This window comes from Pogona vitticeps, chromosome 1 (genome assembly GCF_051106095.1).
Source record: "Pogona vitticeps strain Pit_001003342236 chromosome 1, PviZW2.1, whole genome shotgun sequence".
Classification (NCBI taxonomy): domain Eukaryota; kingdom Metazoa; phylum Chordata; class Lepidosauria; order Squamata; family Agamidae; genus Pogona; species Pogona vitticeps.
The window spans coordinates 117,838,197-117,859,908 of NC_135783.1; the positions used below are offsets into that span (position 1 = coordinate 117,838,197).

The 21,712-nt window shown below is 39.5% G+C and overlaps 1 protein-coding gene across 5 annotated transcripts in view; it reads right to left on the reverse strand.

The window, feature by feature from the left end:
* The window catches only part of ADGRB3 (adhesion G protein-coupled receptor B3), a 585,030-nt gene that overhangs the window by 505,571 nt on the left and 57,747 nt on the right, over positions 1–21,712 (reverse strand). The gene's annotated exons all lie outside the window — the stretch shown is intronic.

Sequence of the window (21,712 nt, forward strand, 5' to 3'; positions counted from 1 at the left end):
ATAATTACAATACCAGTGCAATCAAGATGCCAGAAGCACAACTGGGATACCCCATGGTGTGTACTTTCTCATGCTATTAGTGCCATGGGGGCATTGCACATGTCACTGCTCATTAGAAGGGGAAGGTGTTATGCATAGCTGATATTGCAGCCATTGAGTGATATCTCAAATAACACTGTCAACTCTGCAATTCTGCAGCCAGGCAGCTCTTTTATTGCAGCAAAACATGGTGAATTACTGTTTGATTTGATATTATATTCAGCATAATTATTTTTATTACCCACAACCCGCAGTTTTATATGTAAGTTTTAATACATTTTTAATACTTCTGCACAATCCTCAATAGATGCCACCGCAGAATCTTAACTACCTCTGTTTACAGGCTTGCAGCAGCAGTGAAACTACTACCCAGTTTCCCCGAAAATAAGACCTAACCTGAAAATAAGCCCTAGCACAATTTTTAGGATGCTTGTAATATAAGCCCTACCCCCAGAATAAGCCCCAGTTAAGTGAAACCCTGCCCTCCACCATTGTGCAGCAACCAGAAGATGATGACATGACTGTATTTGAATAAATGTATATTGTTATACATGAAAAAAATAACACATCCCCTGAAAATAAGCCCTAATGCGTTTTTATTTGGAGCAAAACTTAATATAAGACCCTGTTTTATTTTTGGGGAAACACAGTATTTCCTCAAAAGACTATGTTAACTTACTGTAGTGATTAAAGTACAATGATTTATTGCAGTTCTTACTATACTATTTTTCCCTTGACTGTTGCAGTTATATTAGCCTCATTCGCATTATTATAGAGCCATACCATGGTGCAGTCATTTTAAACCACTTTAATTCAGCATTAAAGTATTTCACTAATATGAATCTAACAGTACCAATAAAATTTAAATACTGGGAACTGCTGAGTTTTGCCAAGTGTGTAGAATAATGCCTGACTAACAGTAGGCTGCCAGTGTATCCTTTTCACTGACTACTCTAGCCCTTTTTCAAAGTTTTAGAGGCCATTGTAAAAGCACATCTTACAATTTTATGGGGTTAATTCTACTCTTTAAGCATATATATATACACTTGACTACAATTCTACCTAGAAAATACCTTCAATATTTCTTGGTGGTTTGTTCAGGGTTACTTTGGAATATAAGGTGACTCTTCTCTAGATTGCAGAGTAGATTTTTAAAATATTGGATGAAGCATTAACGGTAACCAGGCAGCAAATGAGAATTAGTTCTTTTTTCTCCCTGAAAATGTACAGTATAATGCCACTTGTCCACTAATACCAGGCACATAATTCTGCTTGTGTGTGTTTAGTATGTAAAGCAAAGTATTTTTGCACTACAAAGGGTATAGAGTCGTGCCCCGCTTAACTATTACCCCGTATAAAGACGAATCCGCTTCACGACAATGTTTTTGCCATCGCAATTGTGATCACAAAACGATGTTTTAAATGGAGTTTTTTTCGCTTTGCAAAGATCGGTTCCCTGCTTCGGGAACCGATTCTTCGCATTACGATGATCAAAACAGCTGATTGTTGGGTTTTCAAAATGGCCCCCGGGTGCTCAAAATGGCTCCCCGCTGTGTTTTTGGATGGATTCCTCACTCTACAGGCACTGAAAATGGCTGCCCCTATGGAGGATCTTTGCTGGACAGTGAGTTTTTCAGCCCATTGGAACGCATTGAACAGTTTTCAATGCGTTTCAATAGGCTTTTTTATTACGTTTTCGCTCTACAGCGATTTCGCTGGAACAAATTAATGTCGTTAAGTGAGGCACCACTGCAATTCGCTAATATGATCACAGACTGCTAAGGTAGCTGGTTCACTAAGCAAAGTAGAGAGTTATTCTTTGGTAATGGAGGAAGGGGGTATTCCCTCACATTAAGCACTGAAATTAGTCAACCATAATATATATTCTGGTATATTACATGCATAGCTATCTAACTAACTACCTATCTACCTACCTATCTGGAGATATAAAAAGAGACTATCACCGGTCTGTATTCAATTATAAGTCCCATCATCAGTTTCCTACATCATTCTGTGATTTTAAAACACACATACAGACAAATGTTTGTTTATTTATTTAGTGTTCCCTAACATATTCACTTTGTGTGCATCTTTCGTTAATAAATGTGGGTTTTTTTGTTATCCAGTTTTTGAGCCAAGAACATCAAAACTTCTGAGAAGTGCAGATTCTGCAAGATAAGTGAGTTCTGATCTGCATTTCAGCACAGGAAGGATGAATTAGGTGAGACCACTTAAAAGTGACCACTTAAAACTTAACCAAATGAAATTATCAAACAACCCCTAAATGTGCTGTCTAGATATATGCAGTACTCATCCCAAAACACTTAGCATTTTCTCCTTGGCACTGTTGGGAGTTCAGTGTGTGAGAGCCTGTTCCAGTCCATGCAGTGTTTGCCACATAGCCCAGGCTTTTCCTGAGGTCACTGACCCCTGTGAGAGGGAGTGTGAGAGGGCACAGGAAGCTGCACTTCCCTTGCACAAGCATCCTTTTACATTCCTTCATTCTCTGTAAGAAACACCACTGTTCAGGCACTCACTTCCCTGGGCTTGTAAGCAGTACTAGAGACCCTCACAATTGCCTGGATTCCAGAACCTTTTCATGAACTGAGTTGATATTCAGAGCTAAACTGAACTGTCAGCCAAGCAGAACAGAGCTTCTTTAAAATTCTTTCCTGGTTAACTGATATTCCTTAGCTAAGAAGAGATTCCTTCCCTTGTTAGCAATTTCAAATTTAGAGGAAATAGAATTATTCATGACCTGCTCCCCAGCCTGTTTTTAATTTTATTCATATCATATTCTGTTATATATAAAACACAGACATGAACTTCTTGGAGGTTTTAGACTTAATTTTGTAGGTTTCTTAGACATTAAAATGGAGATTTGTATCCTGATCCAGAACCTAATTCAGACCGAGTAATTGTGCTGACATTGATCTAATCATTTTCAGACCTATGATACGCATTATGCAGTCCTAATTCCAATAGAACCATGTTGATTTAAGGCTGATTTATTTGGTGCAACCAGGCTGTGAACTTAACAGCCCTCAGATGGTCAGTAATATTAGATCTATAGTTTTAAAAGCCTCAAATACATGATTTCAATATTTGTTGCAGAAGCCCTATAAAATAGGCTAGCAATATTACCTCCTTATTTCAGAGCTGGGACTGATAAAATGTTGGTTGCTATGGAGCAATTTTATACCTCCTCTCACTGCCTCGATGGGAGTATAGAACCAATGGATGGTGCACAGGAATATCTCAATTGTGATTCATGAATCTTTTAAGAACTCTTAGTCACGAATCAAACCATGTGTTCTTGTTTCTCATAGTGAACTAGAACACAGTGAATCCCCGTACAGAATAAAAAACAAAACTGGCAGGTGCATTGTTGCCAACATAACAGTATGTGACAATAGTGTAATCTTGATGACTGAAAACTGGCATTTTAAATTGCCATAGTTTCATCAAATCCCCAGAGAGTAGACCAGGACAAGAGAAAAAGAGAGAGAAAACAGTATTTGTTGTCAAAAAGGCATAGAATGAAGGCTGAGTGAGAGCCAGGCTCCTGAAGAGTGAATCAGTATTCTTTTTTTTTCTTTCTCCTGAGGATTCTGGTATATGGTACTGCATCTTAGCATGTGGTAGGAGCTGGAGAGTCTGTATGGTAGAAAAGCAAATGTGTCTCTCTGTTCATGCCAGGGCACTGTTGGTCCATACCAAAGCCAAAAAAAAAAAAAGTTGAGGTCCTACCACAACTTAGACTGTTCAGACCTATTCATTGGCATTTCATGAATTGCAGTCATTGTTTTCCTATGTTACAGTTTACATCCTGGAACATAACACATAATACCCCAGCCAAAGAGTCATCAACACATTTAATCACCTTCTTTTGCTTCTATACTAAAAGGGTCATCCGGCAGTCAAAAAAGCAAATATCCTAGAGTGGTCTGCCTTTCCCCCTTTTCCTGTTTAGTACATGGCCCATTCTAGGTTCATTGTCTTTGGGATTACCCAGGTGAGAAGGTTAAGGTCAGGGAAGAACAAGACACATGACAACAAGGGGCCAGATTGTTAGCCAGCCTGGTAAAGAAGCCCTATAAAAATAAATACAGCAGTCATTACTAGTTGTTCAAGTTCAGGATTCAGATTGAGGGTTCTGTATCTATCCCTGCCTGAACCCTCCAGATACTCCTGCCAGCTGGAGTTCCAACCCTCCACAATTCCAAGATGTTAGACGATCTTGTTAAAGACTAAGGGCAGGTAACCTTTGTCACTTATCTGTCTTCTGGGAGTATTTTCCCCAAACGTTGATGGCTTCCCAATCTAACCCCTCTTTCTTGTGTGTATTAGTGTGCGTGTTTTAGGAAATGGTCTTTCCTTTGTACCCTTCTCAGCGAAGTGAGTTTGATTCATTTGAGCTTGTATTTCCCCATATTTGTTATATTTCACTGTGAATCTGCAAATTTCATTGTGAATTTCATTCTAAAATTCCCTTTATGTATAGCTCTGCGTGAATGAGATCTACTCAGCCCAAGACACACTATTGCCAACGTCCAAATATCCCTTGTGGGTGTGTCTCTGAGCATGTGACTCTGAATGGCATACCTGGTAACAATCTACAAAGATAATTCACAGTAACTACCCTGTTGATGTTTTCTCAAAGGCTTTCACGGCCGGATCTGATGGTTGTTGTAGGGTTTTCGAGCTGTCTGGGCATGTTCTTGAGGTTTTTATTCTATTCTATCACATTCTCCATACAGTAGGACCCCCCCTTATCCAAGGATTCAGTAGCCACTGATTCACTTATCCACTGTCTGAAAATATTAAAACAACGTACCCTCTAATTTTCAACCGTGCTGGGCAGGGGTCTGCCTCTGCCTCTCTTGTGTGTGACTTCACCCCGGCGTGTGCACACAATGCTGCTCCCCTGCACGCAGGGTTCCATTGCGACTAGAACCAAAGGGGTTGAATGTAATCATGGTTGAATGTTGAGAAGGAAGGAAGGAAGCTGCCTGAGAGCGGAGCTCACTCCTGGCCCATCCTCGAAGAGTGCTTCCAAGCTGCCAACAGCAGCTGCCGCCACCTCTTCCAGGGAAGCGGCTCTCTGGCTCTCTCTTTCTCGACACCCCCAGCGGCCGCCTCAGCACCCGGCGGTGCTTCCTCTTCCTCCTCGTCCTGCTTCAGCCACCTCAGCTCTGGAGGCTGCCTGGGCTTGCCTTGCAAAGTTTGCTCCTCTGTTGTGGTGGGGGTAGCTGCTGCTGCTGAGTGTGCCTTTTTTTGAGGGGGGCCTTCAGAGGAAGGTTGCCAGACCTCCATGTGCATGTGGGGGGCATTCTGTTTAATTTCGTGGGTACCAATGGGGGCGTTTCTCCTTTGGCAAGGCAAATTCTGTGAGGGTTTTTTTTTTTATTTTATGTCGTGCCCTCCTTCCCCTCTCCCCCGGCTAGGTGGTCGCCGGCGCTCTCTCCCTTCTCCGCTTCTTCGTCATGCTGCTGCTGGTGGTGGTAGTGAAGAAGGAGACAGAGGGGGTTGTGGCCGATGATGAGGGCTCACTCGCATGCCCCTCCTCTTCAGAGTCCCAGCCGGGCTAAGGAAACTCCTGGGCAACGTCCTCAGGCTCTTGCTCTGCTTGGCGGAAAATCTGATGTGGCCCAGCCTCACCCAGACTTTGCCTCCAGCGGCCCCCAGGTAAATTGAGTTTGACCCCTGCCCTACATCATTCCACAGTATTCTTAAGAGTATGTGTGGTTGAGAGGATGGAAACATGACAAGACAAGACAAAACCTTTATTGGCATAAAGCAAATAAAACATAACCAAACTGGTTCATTAAGTGCTATCAATGAAGTTCCACTTGCACAAATATATGAACACAAATATAATTATTATTATTATAATAATAATTTAGAAAAAAATCAAATTGTACAATTAGTACAGTTGATTCAGCAAGGCTTTATGCAATGCACCTTTTTAGACAACATTAAATTACAATGATATGCAGAACTGACCTGCAGGTGGCCTGTATATTGGCCAAAATCCAGAACTTCTAGCATGATCCAATTTAATTCTTTAGCCTATTTTAAGGTGAATAGCTTTTCAATATAATTAGCTTTGCCTCATAGTTAAAATATCAGCTATCAGATAATGGATTATGGAGAGAGCTTTAAGTGATATGCTTTGAGAATCCAATAAATGATAAAGAGCTCAACTGGGTTCAAATTACGACCTTTTTAAAATTTATTTTCAGGAGTCCTAAATAAATCGAAAGAAAACAGACCTTCCAAGATGTTTCTGTTTATCATGCATGCATATTTAAAAGCAAATAAAGTGTACTTAGAAGTGAGATGACTCACTTCTAAGTAAACTTTATTTCAGCCCACTCTCAAAACCACAGTTAGGCACACAGAATACACAAGATGCCAAACATGGAATACCATCTATAGTATTTTAATTATCCATTTGAATTTGTCTGTCCACTTTTGTGTTGGTTTCATTAACTCTGAAGAACTGAATGGTTTTGCTACAAAAATAGTAGCCGAAAAATAAAAAGCGTAAGTGTCTGCAGTACCTCGACTTAAGAAATTAATCCATATTGGGACTGCGTACTTAAGTCGAAAAGTTCTTAGGTCAAAGCACCATTTCCCATAGGAATGCATTGAAAAACATTTAATCTGTATCTGCGTTTTTTCATTCTTAAATCGAGGCGCTGTTCTTAAGTCAAAGCATTAGTTCCCATAGGAACTAATGCAAAGCCAGTTAATCCGTATCTAACACTAGGGGGTGATTTTTTTTATTTTTTTCTTCTTTTGACCTAAGGTGAACTTAGGAAAGTTTTTTGTTTGTTTGTTTGTTTGTTTTTTGGTTCTTAAGTCGAAGCTCCGTTCTAAAGTAGAAGGAACTTTTTGCGAACGGAGCCGTTCTTAACTCGAATTGTTTTTATGTAGGGACGTTCTCAAGTCGAGGTACCACTGAATCTTTATCTTCCCCAAAAAGGCTGCATTAAGTACTTCTTAATCTTATATGAACTGAATATCAACAGTGGTCTTAATGGTTATTGCAAGGTGTGAAATGCCACATCATCAATAACTTGCACCCAGGAAACAATCAGTCTCTTTATTGGGGGAGGGCATGTTTAACTGTATAAGTATTTGCTGTGCAGTCCAACTCTCATGTCTGAAGAAGTGGAATTGTCCATGAAAGCTCAGATTAAAAGAGAGCAGTTAGTCTTTAAGGTGCCACAATATTTTTATCTTTTTTTTTTTTTTTTTTTTGCTTTGCTTTTGCCTGACATGCTAGCAAGGAGTAACATGTCTACTCCTTTTAAAATGTCCTTATATACAGTATCACTCCAGATCTTTTAAGGTTGCTGGAATAGTTTTGTAGAGCTTGATAGATATCTCCTACACACATCTTTGGATTTGAAGGTCACATTTCACAGGATTTGCCTGTAGTTATCTGCCTAAGAATGTTTTGCAAACTTCAAAGAAATCAGAAGGAAATGCAAAGGCTTTGCAGACCACAATGGCCCTATTGAGGTGTTAAATTAAAGAGTTAATATTTTTCTGAGAGCAGGCCAGTCCTATCCCCTCTGTTCTAGTTCTTGCCATGAAGAGTTAATCTGAAAAGAAAAGAAATCTGTATCTGTAAGGTCTCTCTTTGCTCTCAGAACACCTGGAAAAAAAACAGGGTTCCCCTGCTTTGGGGTTTGCAATTTTATTGAACACCTGAATAGGGCTAATAACAACTGACTAGAAATGAGTGGTTTAGCTATATTCCTAAATCAAGCTTAACCTAATGTCTCAGTCTACCCTTTTACATTGTACTAGTAGGGAATTATTTATCCATGTCTTCCAGATTGTCTGTTACTTGAAAGAGGATAAATTGCAGTGCATTTGGCTAATATACCACCTGCACTTCTACAGTCATAACCCTAGATATGAAATAATCTGTCATGTTTTATATGCATTTTGTTGTTGTTGTTGTTTAGTCATTGTGTCCGAGTCTTTGTGACCCCATGGACCAGAGCACGCCAGGCCCTCCTGTCTTCCACTGCCTCCCGGAGTTGTGTCAAATTCATGTTGGTAGCTTCGATGACCCTGTCCAACCATCTCATCCTCTGTCGTCCCCTTTTCCTTTTGCCTTCACACTTTCCCAATATCAGGGACTTTTCCAGGGAGTCTTCTCTTATGAGATGGCCAAAGTATTGGAGCCTCAGCTTCAGGATCTGTCCTTCCAGTGAGCACTCAGGGTAGATTTCCTTCAAAATGGATAAGTTTGTTCTCCTTACAGTCCAGGGGACTCTCAAGAGTCTCCTCCAGCACCACAGTTCAAAAGCATCAATTCTTCAGCGGTCAGCCTTCTTTATCGTCCAGCTCTCACTTCCATACATCGCTACTGGAAAAACCATAGCTTTGACTATGTGGACCTTTGTCGGCAAGGTGATGTCTCTGCTTTTTAAGATGCTGTCTAGATTTGTCATCACTTTCTTCCCAAGAAGCAGGGGTATTTTAATTTCGTGGTTGCTGTCACCATCTGCAGTGACCATGGAGCCCAAGAAAGTAAAATGTGTCACTGCTGATATGAAATTTAGCATGTTTAAATCTCATTAATTTCAAATGGCAGGTTCTCCCACTTGAAATCCACGGGCATGATAAAGATTACCTTTGACTAGATTGTTCTCTGTATTATCAAGCAGGCAACTCTCTCAAACACATGCACATATGTCATTGTTTCCTTTTGTTGGTATGAGACATAAACATATCTGAACACACACTGTCAACAATACCATAATGCATGCTAATGTCAATACAATAATACCAAAACAAATGCTTTCCCCTGAAAACTACTTGGCCTAGTTGTGCAGTTCAGGATAGAATAGTACAAAATGTCACAAAAATGATTAACATCTAATAAAACAAAATGTTACAAATACCGTAGTTACTATGATGCTACAAAGAGAAAAGGAGAGTTTGTGTGATTCAGAATCAAGATTCACAGCCAAATTAGAAACACCTTTGAAAGTCAAGTTTGCTAATTCCTTACCACCGTCAATGTAACAAGGTATAATTGGAACCATTTTGGTATTTGTCCAACTGAATTCAGACAAAATATTTTTGTTATTACCTTCTGTTAAGAGGTTGCCTGAAAAGTGTGTTTCTATACAGTACTTGTCTTTCACTATACTGTACAACCAATTTTGCGGCAGCCAGCCACATCTTTTCTACAGCTTCTCACACTTCAATTAAATTCCAGGGAAAGGTATCACAAGGTACTCCTCGCCAGCATCTGTCACAGATTAGGAAGTGTGGGCTTGCTAGAGAAGCTACAGGCTGATAAGCAAATGTATGTAATAGAAAGAAAAAACTAAATAAAGGCAGCATCCCCAGCCATCTTCAATGCCATGGTAGTCTCAAAAGTAGATGCAAACAACATTTTATAGGGCTCTGATATTTTGGCAGAAAAACTGAAGCCTTTTTTTAAAACCAGGAACTACAATTTCTAGGGAACTGGATGGCACAGTAGTAGCTTTACCTTTCCCCTGAAGCTAGACATAACATTGGTATCTGTCATATCTACTACAGGGTGCACAGAGAAGGAGCTGTATGAGAAGCATCTACAGTAGAGGCGAAATGTACCTAATATGAAACCTTCCAAATGTAATATTATGAAGGTTTGGGGAAGGTACTGAGCCCTGAAGAATGACAACAGTTGTTAAGCCAAAATGTCACTGAAAAACATTCTGAAATTTGCTAGCACACTTGTTGCTACTGTTAACAAAAGCAGGGCAAAAGCAAAAAACCAAAACACCAAAGTCTTTTGGGGATGGGTGGCTGAGCAGATAATCTTAGAATGTTTTCACTATCCCCAGTGTCTAACTGAAAAAGCTTCAAATAATTCACTAGATATGTGCTAATCTATTTATTAATCTTCTCTTTCCTAAGTGATCAGAAGCAATACCTAAGAACTGGATCCACCAGTACGTTACAGAGGAACATCACAACTAGAGATGTCCCCCATATGTTATTGAGAACATCTTTTATAATGTATTGCACAGAGGAACTGGACCATCATGAGTCTGTTTCTCCAATTATAAAACAATCATTAACAGTAAAAGGTCAGTGCAAGCAGTAGGCTACCCATTGTTAAATATGAGGTTTCACAGGCAGATTAATGTTTAGCAAACAGAAACGAGAGACAAGACAAAAGAAAATAAAAAAAATAAAGAAGACAAAACATTGTGGCACCTCAAAAACTAACGACTATATTTTAATGTGAGCTTTCGTGGACAAGTCCCCTTCCTCAGACTAATGCAGCTACGTTTTCTAAAACTACAGAAATGAGGGATATTGCATAAGTATATGCTGCACTGGAAACAAGAGTCCTCATATGGGCTGTAAATCAGGGACATGATGTATGAAGTACATCATAAGGCTTCTATGCGCTTTAATCTATTCTTGAACGGGCTACTCAGTGCATTTTTCATGAGTACAACTTGGAATGCAGCTTCTCCCTCCCTATTCCTGAGCAGGAGAGGGGTTTTGTTTATTTGTTTGTTTTTTGTATTAGAGTAGAAATAAAGATGATTTTGCTCCTCTTCCCACCAACAGGAAAGTAGATCAATAAACATGCCCTGTGTATTCAAATAATGCTTTTATCTGATTCCGTGGTGTAATTCTTTCAGCCAGCTTTTTCACCCTGATGGGCATGAGGCTCTGCTTCAAATCTGTTATAAAAATAAGGTGCCCACTTTCCAATGATTTGGATCTTGGATTTCCAACCCTGTAGATCAGTGGTTCCCAACCTTGCATAACCCAGGGGTTCTTGGACTGCAATTTCGAAAAGTCTTCACCATCAGCTGTGCTGGCCAAAGTTACTGGGAATTGCAGTCCAAGAACACCTAGGCTACCCAAGGTTGAGAGCCACTGCTATAGATGAACTTCAAGCATCCCACATTGCTTGTGGTTAGCTTCAAGCTTCCTAGCTGCAGGTTACTGTATTCAACACAGTTCTGCCAATTATGAATCCTAGAGCAATTGAATTCAAAGAAAATCTCATCCACAATGTTTAGAGAAGTGAAAACCTCTCTATCTTGATTTCATTGTGTTTGTCTAAATCAGTATTTCTTCCTGTCCTTGTTCCATATCAGATTTTGGGGCTTTGTGGGGAAATTTTATGCAAATTTGTAAGGATTTTACGTATATTTTCTTTATGCATGCATTTATTTCTGCATTACAGCTAATACATTTTGCACACATGCATTTTTCCCCTCATGTCTCTGTTGTTTTATATATTTAAAACATTTTATAAGCTTCTTGGATGTGTGAATTCTTGGGCAAGTTGCCTCTCTGCTCACAAGGAGCCCTAATAGTTGCAAAAAACTGTTATAATCAAAATGGTAGATTTTAACCAAATTCTCTTCCCTCCCTGACACTGTACAGAAGAGGTAATTGTTAACATCACTATTATTACATTATCCTGACATTGTTGTATACTACAGGGGGCACATCAGAGCATGTCACAGTATGCATATGTATTACATACATGTGATCCTTGTCTTGGATGCTGGGTCCACATGTGCTTGATCAAAGGTAGATCACAGCAGTATTATTCCCACTATACAAACAGTAAAAATTAAGAAGTGGATCCCCAAATCTTTGTCGGGTTAAAGCTGAGCCCACATCCAAATACACTGTTAAAAAGAACACTAGCCCAATGTATTTTGCCCCTTAAAGAGAAGGCCAACAGACAGAAAGAGTGAAGTGTATAGTCTGATAGTGCTTATTTACTGTCCTTGTACTAAAAGAACTTAAAAAGATGGGCAAAGTCTTACCATGCAATGAAAATTTAAACAATACATGAAAGAATATCAATTTAATAAAGAAAAACAATGGGTTGTTGTACCCAAACTCAGTTACAGTTGAGTTAGTGAATTTAATGGGCCAGTTATGATCTTTCCTGAATTGACCTGACTTGGCAACTATCATCCATTCTTTAGTTACATCATGCATCTTGACTGCTGTGATATTCTTTGTGCGGAGCTGCTTTTGAACAGGGGTTAGGAACTTTAGCTGGTGGAACTTGCAATAGCTAAATTGCATCATGGTGGTAAATGCATCATGGTGACAAAATTATATAATCCCAATACTAAAAGAGCAGCACTGATCACTGAATGGTTAACAACCTCAAATCAGGGTTCTTGTTTCAACTTCCAAAGCCCTAAACCATTTGGAACTTAGTTACCTAAGCGACTGCCTGCCTTGTCATGAACCTATTTGGAGAGGGCCTCTTGCAAAGACCTGCTTGACAAAGAGGTGGGAGAGGGACTATACAGCTGACACACTAGGAAATGCAGCCCCCTCAGAGTAGTAAACTTTTTCCACTCTTGCTGGCTTTAGGAAGGTTGTGATAATATATTTATTTAATACTAGGTTTTAATCATGCTTGATTTTTTAACTGTTTGTAGACTTATCATTTTCAGTGGTTTTTATGGTCTCGTTTAATTTTAAATTAAATTAAAATGTCTTTTTACTGATACTTTTATTATGTTTTATGATCATAAACCACCTTGGGTATCACCTGGCAGCAAACAGTGTGGTATAAATGAAAGAAAGAAAGAGTTTGGGGAAAGGGTTTGGGAGAACTATTTATGAAGAGAATGACTACCTGGGCTTTGAAGCCTGATGTTTGTCTATTGCAGGAACAGGTTTGTTTGCTCTTAAAGATGCAGATCAGACAATATCTTTGATGGAGTGAACCAGCCTGCCCCAAAAGCAATCCTATTCATACCTCTTGGAACCCCTGGCAATCGCTCTGGTTTGGATTGGTTCCAGTGTGCGTGGCCGCTGGAACCAATCCAAAGCAGCTTTCCTGTTTGAATATGCCAACATTGTGAAGTGGCTTAATAAGTGAGCCATTACGGGATATTATCAAATAAATCACTTCTGCTGCTCCTTGGCAGAGGGGCAGAGGAAGTGAAATGTTTGGACTGTGTAATGAACTATCACTGATGCACCACATCAATTATAAAGAAGTAAAAAAATATTTTCTTTGACTTATTGTAAAGGACCGGTCAAGTAATTGCCTGCAGTTGAATCCATGGCAATGAATTCAGCTACAGGTAGTTTCTCCACCAGCCTTTTAAGAGAAAGCAAATAAATGATTTTCTTACTTTTATAACTGATACAGCACATCAGCAACAGATCATATAATTAATTAAACAGTAAAAATATTTTTTCACTTCCTCTACTCCTCTTCTGAGCAACTGAGGAAGTGATTAATTTGGCAAAATAAAAATGGGTTGCTTATTAAGCCACTTCATAATTTTGGCAAATTCAAACAAGAAGCCTTGCTTTGGATGCGGGAGCAATTTCTGTGTGAACCCTCAGGCCCAACCATTCCAAAGTGGCCCACACTAGCTCGCTCCTTGCTGCTAGTACAGTCACACCCTCATTGGGTGATGCAGGGCTCACCATGACATTCCTGTCATCATTACTGAGAAGATAAAGTAGGGAGCGGGAGGACTTTATATGATGTCTTACATTAAAAGGGTAAAAATAAAAAGGAAGGAATCATTTTTTTTTAATTGACAATCAGTGATTAATTGGCTGTACTCTTTAACTAAATGTTAATAACTCTGCATCCAGTCCTATATTGTTTTAAGGAAATATGTAACTAAAATCACACAAAAAAGCAATGGTAAAATTTAGAACGGGAATTTCAGGATAAGAACATGCAGAGCTTCAAAAAAGTGTTTAGAATGTCATAAATGAGGTTTTAAATTAGCACTCTCCCCTGTATGTTATTTTAAAGTTTAAAACAAAGCTTTACATAATGTGTCATTCTTCGGTTCTTTAATGAGTTAGATTTCCTTCTCTTACTGTCACTAACATTCCCTCCTGCTTATGGCCTTCTTCAGCTCATTAACTCTCATAAGCTGCTTCTCACTGATGGGGCAAGAAGACGGAATACAACAGACTGAGCGTGGGAAGCAACTTATTTGCTTCAGTTCTCTTCCAGATTGTTCCAAGACTCCTTCTCACAACACTTCTTCCCCTTGGTTTTTGCCTTGTCAGAATGAGCCAAAGAACCCCCTTGTCTGCATAGAAAGACTGTGAGTGGTTTTATGCTGCCTGTATGTGTGCTTATATTTGTTGGATTAATAAACATTTTCAGGGAATTGTGTATCCAGATGAAGTATTATGAATTTCAGTCTCCTTTACTGCAGCACCTGATTTCATTTCTGTTGAGTCTGTATTGATTTTGCTTATATTTTTACATGTTAAATTTACATTTGTGTTTGGGAAAAAAATGTGTTTTCAATACAAAAGACGTCATAAACAATAATAAAAAACATGATAAAATACAAGACAAAGTATATTAGCAAAAAACCAAATGTGTGTTAAAACCTATTTCAGCAAAGGAATCGGCTTACCAGTTAAAGCCTGTATGAATGAAAATGATTTTGACTACCAACTGAAGGGCAACAACAATGAAGCTAGCCAAGACTCGACACCTTCAGCGCCTAGGAGGAACCACCAAAAGGGACCCCTCCCTCTCTCTTTCCCACTGTATATATCTCTGTGGGTGGCAGGATAGAGAGAATAGCTTCTCCCATGTAGTATAAAAGTTGGGTGGGTTCGTAAGGAAAAACATGGTACTAAGACACATGCAGGTGAATTGTTCATATCCAGCCCTGTGCTCAGGAAAAAAAAAGTTGTGGCAAATAAAGGTGGCATAACAGCAGAATTACCTGTTGACTGATGCTGAAAAACTGGCATCACTCAACAGTTTGGCTCCAGCAGCTTTAGAATATTATTTTAAAGACAGCCCTACAGAGACTATAGCAGTCCAAATTACAGCAGATGGATCTAAGGCACGAGTTGCCAGTGCTCAAGTCTGCCTCCTCCAGGAATGCTGCAGTTGACATATTAGCTTTAGAAATGTCAATATACTTGTGGTCACTTTCAAAACCTGGCCATCCACAGTCAGGGTTGGAATCAGGAGTACTGTACTGTCCATCCAAACTGAGAAGCAGAGCCTTCAAGATAAATATCAGCCTATCCACAATAGACTGAAATCACTTTCTCTGATCTTCCTTTCATCCATCTCTTTTTAAAATATTTTTTCTTTATACGAATTTCATACAGAATTTATTAAAAGAGCTCTGCACTTCTTTTGCAAAATGGCCTATGCCATAGTAACAAAAAATGTTTAGGGCAAGTTTTTACTGTTTTTAATTCCTCTGATAAAGAAAGTGATAAGCATTACACTATCTAGATACAGTATATTGGATGACAATGTCTGCTCTCTGCAGTCAGTAACTGAAATTAATTATAGCTGTAGAAGAGGTAGCCATGTTAGTCTGAAATAGTAGAATAACATGAATGTTAATTATACTGAGGAGACTGGCCTTTTACAGTTGGTAATGATTTGAAATTCTTCCATTGTTATTCATGACAGAGATTCTTACATCCTTTACAGCACAAGCTTCAATGGAATACACCTGCATATCAAAGAGGCTACCACCCCACTGTTCAATACTCACTGACTTTTTTACCAACCAGCAAACCAACACCTCTGTATTTTCATGCCATACACCAATATTTGCCATGTTGACTCTCTCTTATGTCTGAGGAAGTGGACTTCACAAAAGCTTACATTAAAATATAAAAAATTGTTAAGGTGCCACCACATTTTTGTCTTTTTTATTTCTCGTTATTTTTGTTTTGCTTTTACCTATAATGAAATTAGTTAAGAGAGTTATAATTTATCTAATTCATGAAGTTTTTTAAATCAAAAAGGTTGTTGTGCTAGCCTCATGCATGCTTCATTAGCGGCACTAGTAATTATCTACTATGAAATGAGTATGGTTAAGAGAGTTCTTGAAGGATCACCATAGCCTAATATTCCTCCTCATATGAACCATCTTAACCTTCATGCCTCTAAACAACATTTTTTTTTCAAAAGAGCAAAACTAAACCCATAGTGGGTTTTTTTTTTCAGTTATGTTCTAACCCCATGAGAATTCTGAGGATTAGAAGTTATACACCATCATATAGACTCACAAAGAGAGTACGGCTCAATAAGAAGCTGACGACACATACCAAGATCCAGGTCTATAGAGCCTGTGTCCTGAGCACACTCCTGTCCTGCAGTGAGTCCTGGACCCTTTGTGCATGGGAGGAGAGGAAGCTGATCACCTTCCATATGTGTTGCCTCCGACGCATTTTTGATATCACCTAGCAGGACAAAGTTCCAAACAGAGTAGTCCTAGAATGAGCTGGAATTTTTAGAATGTATACATTACTGAAACAGTGACATCTACGTTGGCTTGGACATGTCATGAGAATGGCTGACGGTCGGATTCCAAAAGATCTCTTGTTTGGAGAATTAGTGCAGGGAAATCCCCCCAGAGGGAGACCACAGCTGCGATACAAGGATATCTGCAAGCGGGATCTGAAGGCCTTAGGAATGGACTTCAACAGATGGGAAACCCTGACATCTGAGTGTTCAGCCTGGAGACAGGTGGTGCATCATGGCCTCTCCCAATTTGAAGAGACACTTGTTCTGCAGGCTGAGGCAAAGAGGCAGTCCCCAAACCAGCAAAATCAGGGAGCTGGACAGAGGACAGACTTCAGTGTGGAAGGGATTGTCACACTCAAATTGGCCTTCTCAGCCACACTAGATGCTGTTACAAGACCTCTATTCAGAGTACGTTACCATAGTCTCTCAAGATTGAAGGATGCCTACACACCTTCATGTCATATCTGACTTAGCATGAATAGGGCTTTTGAGCTATGTAAAATATTTAAGAAACACTTTTACCATTGCTACCCCACTGTGATTTTCCATGGCAATGCAGGAATTTGAACCCAGGTCTCCTGAGTCCTATTTGTCACTGTATCGATTACACTACAATGTTTATATATACTAATCCACTGATTCCCAGTCTTAGGTAACCCAGGTGGTTCTTGGAGTGCAAGTCCCACAAACCCTATCTAGCACAGCTAGTGATAAAGGTTCCTGGGAGTTGCAATCCAAGAACACCTGGATTACCTAGGGTTGGGAACCACTGTACTTATCCCACACACAGTAACATCAATAGAGTTAAGGAGAAGAGTCTTTTCAGCAGTCCTTCGTTTCCTTGGGCCATTCTCCATACTGAAACTTGCCTGTTCTCACTTCTGCATTTTTTAGAAAACCAAGCTAATATATTTCTACTTAAACAGTTTTGACATTTAGCTTGTTTTCTCCTGGCTGTGATCTTATCTTAACTTTAACTGTGTTTTTTATTGTCTTTTATTATTGTGGGCGGCTACCCTAAGTTGAAAAAGAATGGGGCACAATTAAAACACAAATAAATGAACAAACATACTTCTATGCACAAGCTATGAGTCTTCGGATACAATCCACTTTTGCACAGTCAACAAAATACATGTGATATCTTTATTGCGTGCTACCACGACAGGAATATCAAAGCCAACCCCATCCCCGCCCCAAGCACATGTATGATTTTTTTGACATTCCAGGGAAAAAATAGTTTTTGCCTAATTCAATGATTTTCAGGACAAAATATCCTGGAGCATTTTATGCAACATGACCTTGCTGTACTTGTTCACATTCGCCTTTCCCTCTCCTCCTGTATTGGAGGTCTTGCTGCCTACAGGCTTGTACATTTATATTTAACTTTAGAAACAGCAATATTCACCCCATTTAAAGAAATCTTGATATTACACAAGAATTTTATCTGGAACAACAAAATGACATATTAATATATGTACTCATATGCAAATGAGAAGGATAAAAGTATCCCACGTATTAAACTACAAGAGTTCAAAACAGTCATGCATGCACAAAATGCTGGAATGCTACATGCTGGAAAACAGCTAGAGGTAACTCTGCTAACTTCACAGAAAAACAGTATGTTGTGGAGACAGGGTTGAAGTTAGTCACATGACAGTCTTAATGCCTTATTTCTATCATGCTTCCATGGAGAATTCAGAAATAATGGACTAAAAGTAATGACTTCTCTCCAACTTGTTGTTTTAGGGGATATGGAGGGCATAATGACAGTGTTTTTGTGAAATAATCCAGTGTCTGTAACAAGTTTTTTGTGTCATAACTAGCTTTATTCCTCAAATGTTAATTTGAAGAGGAAATTGGTGGATTTGGGTCATTTTTAAGTCTTTTTTAAAGACTAAAGCCTTTTTAAAAAATTTATTGAAATGAACAAAAATCAATGTGTCAGTAAATATTGGTTGTTGTTTTTAATTGATGAGTAACTAATAACATTAATCAGCTTCTCTTTTTTAAAAAGGCGATCCATAAGTAATCAGTGTCAGCTATTATAACATAATAGCTAATGATTCCAGGCTCTGCTTTCATGTCACAATATGAAACAGTTTGACACATGGTTGTTGTTCTAGTATTTTCTTCTTCTATAGTCAGCTATCATACCATCCCTTCACCACTACCAGGTACAGTGGTGCCTCGCTTTACGATTGCCCCGCATTATGACGAAACCGCATTATGACAATCTTTTTGCGCTCTTTTTGCGATCACAAAATGATGATCTGAATGGGGTTTTTTTGCTCTGCGATGATCAGTTCCCTGCTTCGGGAACTGATTCTTTGCAAACCAACGATTTTCCTCCAGCTGATTGGCGGTTTCAAAATGGCCACCGGGTAAATAAAATGGCTCCCCGCTGTTTTCTGGGATGGATTCCTTGCTGCACAGGCACCGAAAATGGCCGCCCTATGGAGGATCTTCACTGGATGGTGAGTTTCCAGCCCATTGGAACACATTGAAGGGGTTTCAATGCGTTTCAATGGGCTTTTTATTTTCGCAATACAATGTTTTCGTTCTACAGCGATTTCGCTGGAACAAATTAACTTCGTAATGCGAGGAACCACTGTATATTCCTCACTGCATTGCTTCTTGGCCAGAATAGTCAGTTTCTTGAGCCTAAGGTAGTGGAACATCCTTGCACAAGGGGTCTGGCATCAAATCATCTGCTATGAATCAGTCACTGCCAGCACTGGAAGAGGAGGAGGAATGGGTGGGGAGGCATAGGATCCTTCCTTTTCTCTTCTAAGCCAGTTTATAAAAACTGGGTAGCTTCTCCACATCATCCTTTCTTCTACTTCTTGACAGCTGCTATGCACACTCAAGACTAGAAGGCTTGATGTTAGACACTACCATCCTTGTTAAATCTCAATGGAAGCACTTTCAGTTCTTATTTTTGCCTGTTTTGTGGATCACATATGTCACATACCTGCTATTTTGCTGGCTGCATATGGCATTGCCCACCTCTGTTTTGGAAATGTATTTCTAGAAAACTTCATTCCCCCCCCCCGAAAAAAAAGCCTCTCCCAGAGAGAATGCATAAATTAGATTCAAAATAGAGAGTTAAGTGAACTTCTGCTTACCAGTGTGTGCTGGATAAGAAAACAGAACTGTTCACTTGTACTATGTGTAGAATGGTAAAATTACTGCATGACAAAACAATCCAACCATGAATGTGTGCACACAGCCTATTGCAGGCAGCAAAGGTCCCATTTCTCTTTTTCTCTTTCTCTGTAATTTCCCCTTAGGCACTTTCGCGTTTCTCTGTCTTTCTCTCTCCTTTGCTTCTTCTCTTGACCATGCCTTCACTTTGCCTGAAGGGAAAATTTCCAAGAACCTTTTTTTCCTTTCTGGACAACTTTGAATTTTGTCCTAATTCATTAAACTTATTTGAGATGCATGAACAGAATGAGAGCAGCCTGATTTGAAAAAAAAAATGTTGAAGTCAGCTGTCAGAAGAACAAACATATTATGTTCTATGTATACATATTAATGAGGGACGTGGGTTAAACCGCAGAAGCCTCTGTGTTGCAAGGTCAGAAGACCTGCAGTCGTAAGACCGAATTCACGTGACTGAGTGAGCCCCCATCGCTTGTCCCAGCTCCTGCCAATCTAGCAGTTCAAAAGCATGCAAATGCAAGTGGATAAATATGTACCACATCGGTGGGAAGGTAACAGTGTTCCGTGTCTAGTCACGCTGGCCACGTGACCATGGAAGATTGTCTTTGGACAAAACACTAGCTCTATGGGTTGGAAACAGAGCTGAGCATCGCCCCCTAGAGTCGAACACGAATCGACAAATTGTCAAGGGGAACCTTTACTTTTACCTGTACATATTAATGAGTCAACATGTCAACATCTCTGACTGCGGCTGAAGAATAAATATGAGTATAAGTGACCTGAACCAAGCACTGGTGCTGGGAGATTCTTGTCTACTGCTGAGGTCCAGTCTTTCTTGATCTCTTATACCTGTAACTATTAAGTGTCCCCAGGTAAAGCTGTATGCCGTTTTCTAGTACTATAGTAATCTGAAGTGTTTTAGCTCAATCCTGTGTGAGACAAAGCTTGCACTTTTTATTTGATAGGAGCTGGTAATCTTAAGGTATCCATTTGATACCCATTCAAAACTAAGCTATAATGATGTACAACAATTAGAGTAGTCCTAACATTCAACTGGCAAATAACAAGGTAGCCAATATCTGGACTGGAAGTGAACAGAAGTTAGAGCTTGCACTCTTTTTTAGGGAAACAACTTAAGGTGCTGCTGATTTAACCTACAAACCTTCTCCACACAAGTTGGACCATTCACATTAGATTAGGTTGACTGCCCCATTGGTACGAAACCTCTTTGAAGACCACCTCAAGAGCACGCTGATCATTAAATACTACTTGTATACCGTGTTTATATGACAAAAGCTTTTTTTTCTTAATACGGTTTAGATGGATCATGATGGCCGCATTGTGCCTGTGCTTCATCAACTAACTTGGATCCCTGCTCATTTCCAATATCCACTTGAAGCATTTGTGCCTGCTAGTAATCTAAGATTTTCAATGAAGGGCCTTCTTAGAGCGCATCACGGTGTCTAAGGAAGGAATGGGCAACTTCCAGAGGTCTGGGGATTCAATGTATTTGTGAAGGCTTAAGGTATCCGTTTGATACCCATTCAAAACTAAACTATAATGATGTACATTATACATCATTATACATCTGGGGGTTCATTTGCTTCTAGGACTCATGGGTTCCCACATACCTCTCCATCATCCACATTCAAATTCAGAACACTTCGCTCTCTCAACACAGCCATCTGTGTTCTGTAGGGGGCATGACCCGCTTTTTGGTTTCGTTCCCCCATCAACCTGATTTAGGTCTATAGGGGCCTTTTGTCAGATAGGAAGTTGAGAAAAGGCCCTTGAATCTAAAATAGGTTGAGGGAGAATGAAGGGATAATTGTGGCCATTAAAGACTGTTTGGGATTTTAAAAAATGAAGAAAGGTGGGGGGACAAAGGAAGGCGTTGCTTGAAGGCCAAATTGGGAAGTACATGCACTTGGTCCGCCCCCATCTAAGTTCTGGCGAGTGGCTATAGGTGAAAGGGCCTTCTCTGTGGTGCTGGTCTGACAGTGGCATAGTCTGTCCAGAAAGGATAGGCAAATGCCATTCTAGTACAGTATATAGCAAAAAGACTTTTAAATTCATAATGAATTGCTTTCCTGCTACTTTGTATTTCATTTTATTTCTGTAAACCCTCACCTTGTGAGCGTTCTGCTATTTGTTAATTAGTTTTATAATTATTTTAACATTTTCTAAGCTGCCCCGGGAGCCTGTTGAAAA